This window comes from Schistocerca nitens, chromosome 9 (genome assembly GCF_023898315.1).
Source record: "Schistocerca nitens isolate TAMUIC-IGC-003100 chromosome 9, iqSchNite1.1, whole genome shotgun sequence".
NCBI classification, from domain to species: domain Eukaryota; kingdom Metazoa; phylum Arthropoda; class Insecta; order Orthoptera; family Acrididae; genus Schistocerca; species Schistocerca nitens.
This window is the reverse complement of record NC_064622.1, coordinates 355,455,429-355,461,694: the sequence shown is the minus strand read 5'-3', so window position 1 is coordinate 355,461,694 and position 6,266 is coordinate 355,455,429.

Genomic DNA, 6,266 nt, shown 5'->3' with positions numbered 1-6,266 from the left:
ATGCCGGTAACACTTCTACAACAGCTAAAACGTTTTTTGCTTCATCAATGAAGTTTAGTGCTTATTACAAGATCAAGCAAGCGTTGGGATCTTATAAAATCAAAATTGAAGTTGTTACTGAAACCTCTCCAGAAACACGACGGGAAAGTAGAGTCGGATCTGTAAAAGCGATACTTTTGCAATTTTTTGATGTCATCGAAAGTGTGAGTGACCTGAAAAGCAGAAATGATGAATCTGAAAGTCTTAGCGACTGTGAAGCAGTCTTGAAGGAAATGTTCACTTTTGAATTTATTGTTGCAAAACATGTGTTGTATGAGACTTTACTACATATCAACAATATAAGTAAGCTGTGGCAATCGGTTCAAGTGAAGTTGAAAATAGCTATTGATACTTTACATTCGTTTCATGACTGGATTCAAGAATTCCATAACACAGGATTTGAAAGAAGCGTTGCAGAAGCTCAACTGTTTGTAGAGAAAAGAAATTGTAAAATTGAGTCTCAGTTTTTTAAAAAAAGAATAGCACAGAAAAAACGAATGTTCAGTTATGAACAAATTGACGAACTTATACAATCTGCTGAAATGCAGTACAGAGTTAGCTTTTTTAACACAATGATAGATGCTGCCATAGTTGAAACTGAATCTCAATATATTGCACGATTTGGTTTTATTTACGATATGAATTACTTGAAATCGTTATCTAAGAACGACCTTCGCAAACATTGTAATGATTTAGGTACAATATTTTGAGAAGTCGAAAATAGCGACATCCAGCCTTTCGAACTTTATGAGGAACTCCAACTTTTAAAATCCAATCTACAGGACTCAATAAGAGATGCAAAAGAATGTATTCAGTACATATTAGAAAATAATTAGGAAGAAGTATATCCAAATCTTTGCATAACAGTCAGAATAATGCTCACAGTTCCTGTGAGTATAGCTTCTGCTGAGAGAAGTTTCTCAAAGTTAAAACTGATTAAGACATACTTAAGAAGCATGATGTGCCAAGAAAGACTATCTGTGGTGTCAGTATTATCAACTGAAGCGGAAATAGCGGCTGGTATTAACTATGATGTAATCTTAAAAAAGTTCAATTAGGCACAAAGCCAGAAGTTTCGTTTATTTAATGTGTGTTTGTTTAATTTAATTTCTGTCATTGTAATAATCCTTGTATATTACAATAATAAAATTTGTGTAGTATTATTATTAGTGTACAATTCAGCTCATTTAATTTAACATTTTCTTTCTGACTGGAAAGTGAAGGGGGGCCTTGCAAAGCTGATTCGTCGCCATCGTTCAGTTTTCGCCTAACACCGCCACTGGCACTGGGCTACCTATATGAGTTACTCATTCGAGTTGTGATTCACTGACATTTGTAATCTTAAGACACTACATTTCTGTGTTTTGTAAAGTGGAACATTTTGTTATGCACCAACACAGTATGGGATATTCACAGTAAAAGAAATTGTTAATGTGTACGATGTTAAACTAGTAGATAAAAGAAAAATTCTGGATGAATTTTGTTGGAGAGGAGGAGAGTGTTAACCACCACCATAGCAAGGGACTGGGAGAGTAAAGAAGTTTCTAAGTCCCCACAGCACAGTATTGCTTCAGTGTATCAACACAAGCCAGCCGCAAGGTGTAAACATTTCGACATGATTAGTCGGTCACCAAGAGTGTGACATCAACACTTCTATGATAGAGTGCGAGAGAGCTCAGTGCAGAAGTGTAAGACAAGCAAACACCAAACTACCTTCGATGCTCTCATAACATTAAGCACAATGCATTAGACAGGACAGAACAACACCTATCAGGGACCTGACAAAGCAATTATGATGCTGAAACAAACCCATTATTTGTATGTAGCCAGGCAGGAGACCACTGACCATTTGTAATAAACTGGGCCAATTCACTCATTACAAATGAAGTCTCATGGCAAACCCTCTCCTCAGTTCAATATAAATATCCCGATATTTATAACTTAGAAGCAGTCAACCAGTATGATCGACATCATCCATGTCATTCTTTCTCGATTCTCTGATTATACTATCGTAAAATCGTGTGTAAGATCGTTCCAGTATTATCAAGAGCGTTAGCTGCCACTGATGGGTAGTCCATGGGTTCACCAGTACTTTTCCAGATCAATGACCAAGCTGCTCTGATACTTAGGTATAGTACTGATTGACTGTGTACCTAAACGGTGGACCAGAATCAGTGTACATCACAATATTAGACATCAAGCCACCCAATACCATGGTCCATCTGATGGGACAATGCGGCAGTGAGCGGAGAAGAGCCAAGCTCTGTCACAATGGCGTGTATATCAATCATGCACACACTTCAATCACACCACCTTTGCAGTGGATCTGCCACATGGAAAGCGCCTGTGGATCAGTGTGCTAGCAACCCACCAGACCAGGTGTCGCCAGCCTATGCTTCAGCCGATGCAGCAATCTCCGGTAGTACTGAGTCTGCCACTGATGACAGCGGATTCCATTACAGCCTATGTAGCAACCAGCCATCGCCGAGGCCACAGCTATGATGTGTAGATTGAATGAAAAACTGAGTAATAACTAATATTGTTTTATTAGTGGCAGGCGACACCCCACAAATTCTCAGGCGACACGCCCTGACACAACTGTAGGAGTTCCCAGCCTGGGAATGGCCAACTACTTCAAACTAGATGTCAGAGGTGTTTGAGCCCAGCACCGATATAAATTGGATGGCAAGTCCAACAAGGGTGTTAAACCTGGAAGTGATTCCGACCAATGCACCTGTGGAGGGTGTCAGCAACCAGCATCTGCAAGTCACATTAAGTGAGTCAGAAAGAAGCACTGTTACTTGTTCACAAAAAATCGTATTTTTTGCGTGTTCAGAGTAGGACTTAAGAAATGATGACCCCCAACAAGGGTGTCAAACCTTTAAGTGATTCCGACCAATGCACCTGTGGAGGGTGTCAGCAACCAGCATCTGCAAGTCACATTAAGTGAGTCAGAAAGAAGCACTGTTACTTGTTCACAAAAAAATCGTATTTTTTGTGTGTTCAGTATCCTTGTCCCAATTCTTAGAACAGCGAAAACACGTCAGTAGACAGCTACTAACCAATTAACCTCACCAATGTGCTCTGTAAATTACTTCATTCTATGATTTTTCAATGATTATACTGGATTGTGGAGTTCTGAGGACTTTTTTCTCTATCAGTGTGGTTTCCAGAAGGGACAATCCACAAGCAACTATTGGGTTTGATTGGGAACAGCAACGTGAGAGGCATTTTCCGAATGTCAGCACCTCATTGCAGTCTTTTTATACCTAAAAAAGACATATGTCACCATTTGGTGCAATCATGTTCTACTTACCTTCCTCCATGACTTAGCCTTTGGAGCTCCCTACCGATTTTTGTTCTTCAGTTTTTAACCCACCAGTTGCTTTAGGTTAAAGCTGGTACATCACTCAGCTTCCCTCAGGTCCAAGGGAAATATGTAGTGCAGGCCTCCACACTGAGTGAGAGATCCTTCATCATTGTCATCAATGGGTTAATACCTCCATTTGACTCATTGATCACCTTCATACTGTATCTTGACTTTTCTATTTGGTAAAGCTCCCAGTCTGTAAACTAGTCTGGATGCCAGTTCCAAGGCACCATCTGAAGGGCCTCCACTTGGACCCTTTCCATGGCTTTCAATTCTCTCCTAGTAAAAAAGGGGGTAATGCATTCCTGTCATCATAGTGCAGTCCATCCTGACGCTGAATGCTACTCGGGTACTCAGCGTACGTTGTAGCACAGCCCCGATTTTTAAGACTCATCTCTGATAAAAAGCTGAAATAGCTGCCTATATTCTTCAACTAAAGACTAGCTAATGCAAAAGCTAAACGCTCTTTCCTTCCTTGACCACACCTCTTAAGGTGCGGATTGGAATACCCTTCTTTTTGCTTACTGGGCTTTGGTCTTACCCTGCCAGATTTACAGCTCAGTATCACCTCCAGTTTTGAAATTTTTGGACGCAGTCCATCATCATGGAGTAAGACTGGCAGCTGCTACCTTGAGACTACTTCCATAGACAGTCTCCTTGCCAAGCAGGTTCTTGCCTTTTCATTTCTGCTGGTACCAATTCTTGCCCACTTAAGCAATAATCATCCAACAATTTCCTAATCATCCAATTTACCAAATTCTTTTAGCATACAGGAGACAAAGACTGCCCCTAACACCCATCCTTTGGTTGGGAAACTAAGGCACTCTGGCAGGAACTCCATCTAACCTACTTAGAATGTACTTCCTGTGTTTCCCAGCACACCCCTCCTTGGTTAATACCTAGACCAAGAATTAAGACCGATCTCTTTCAAGGATCTGTAATTCAGAAGTATTTATGTGCTACCACTATTTACACTAATGCCTCTAAGACCATGGAAAGGATTCTTTTACATGCACCACTGGTCAGGAACAATATTTGTTGCTGGGAACATGTAGTGTTTTGAGAGTGGAGTTGATAGCCATTAACAGAGCAATACTTTTTTACTAAACAAACCTCCCTCTACTGCATTTTAATTTGTAGTGCCTTAGTGACAAGTTTGCAGGCTAGTGATTGATGTTACTCTTGCCACCATATGATATATGCTATTCACGTTTCTTTCTTAACTTTGTCATAGTGTCTGCTCAGTTATCTCTCTCTGGGCTCCAATTCATGAATGTATCCCAGTGAATGAACTGGTTGACTGTTTGACTAGGGAATAAATTGTTCACACAACATTGGTTTTGTCATTCACAGGTTGGACAAACAAATGCAAATAAGACCTTCCCTCATGGAATAATATTTCGTGGGCTACTGGTTCCTCTAATAAATGCCGCACTCTGTCAGGAAGACTACAGCTACTAGGCCTTTCTCTTCAGTCACTCCTGAAAGGAATCCACTGTTCTATGTCGCCTTTGCATGAGTCATACCAGATTAACATTTTTTTTGAAATTTTATGTTATTACCTGTACCCATATTATGACTCCATACAATAGGTCATACACAATGTACCATCCTTCTAGCTCTCTGTGGTAGCCATGATCTTCTAAATTCTTTTCTTTTACTATTGGCGGCTGACACACGGACAGTTGAACTAGTTCTCCAAGAAATTGGCTTTTATTCTCATACATAACGTTTAAGAGTAGTTTTGGGGTATGGGCAGGGTTGTTGAGGTTCAGGCATCTCCCAACACATGCTGGATTTGAGAGCCCTTGACATTATCTCCTTTGCCAGCTATCAAGGTTATCTCTCTTTTATTCTGCTTTAACTGCTTTTAAATGAGGTGAGCCACTTTTTCCTGACATAACCTATTTTATGTTTTAGGGCAACATATCAATGAGCAGATGAGTGCTGTTACTGTCTTTAATATGTTGACTATAAGAGATTGGGTGCAGGGGCGTAGATGCAGACCCTCAGGATGCACTTACTTGGCCCTACCAAGCTACTGACCCGGTTATTTTTCGCATCTGATTTTATTATTGTCAGTCCAACTGATATCCATCACATTTGTAGCATTCTCACTTTCATTATTACAAATTTCTTGGCTGGGATGCATTCTTTACTCTGTTACTTTCTTTGCCATTGATCAGGTTAGCGTGGGTTCAGGTGAAGATGAGGCTTGTCTCACCACAGATCAGGCCTAGCAGAACGATCGATTTTCTTCTTTGACCTCACACTCGCCTGATCAATATACTTTTATTTCTCTTTAAATTATTTCCCAACTGTTGCATTATTATTACTTTATCACTCTTATAAACATCCAATTGTTGTCTGAAGTCACTAACTACAGGTGAACTATCTCTTGATCAAGGGACTGATGATTTCGTTGTTTAGTCCCTTACACACAACCAACTAACTAACTATGCATGTGAGAGTTGTGGATGCAGAGGGCGCTACTTGTCTCTCTCAATCTAAAAAAAAAAAAAAAATAGCGATGCAGCCATTCATCTGATGCCCCGAGAAGACTTCGTCAAGTAGAGAATATGTATTCGCAACTACTACTTTCAATGAAATAAAAGCTTTTAAATGATTCCTCAAGTAACAATTATGTCCAAAATCGCTCATACACATGTGAAAGTCGATTCACATAGGAGATTGCATGGTAAACTGCTAAAAAGTTAACCAACAGAAAAAGTGTTATCCAAATATTTGAAAACTTCAACATTTATTTGTTAGTGAAAAATGTATATAAAAACACGTCAAATATTTATAAGGCAGTGACGCAATTCGTAATGCCTTTTTACCTTACACCTTACACTTT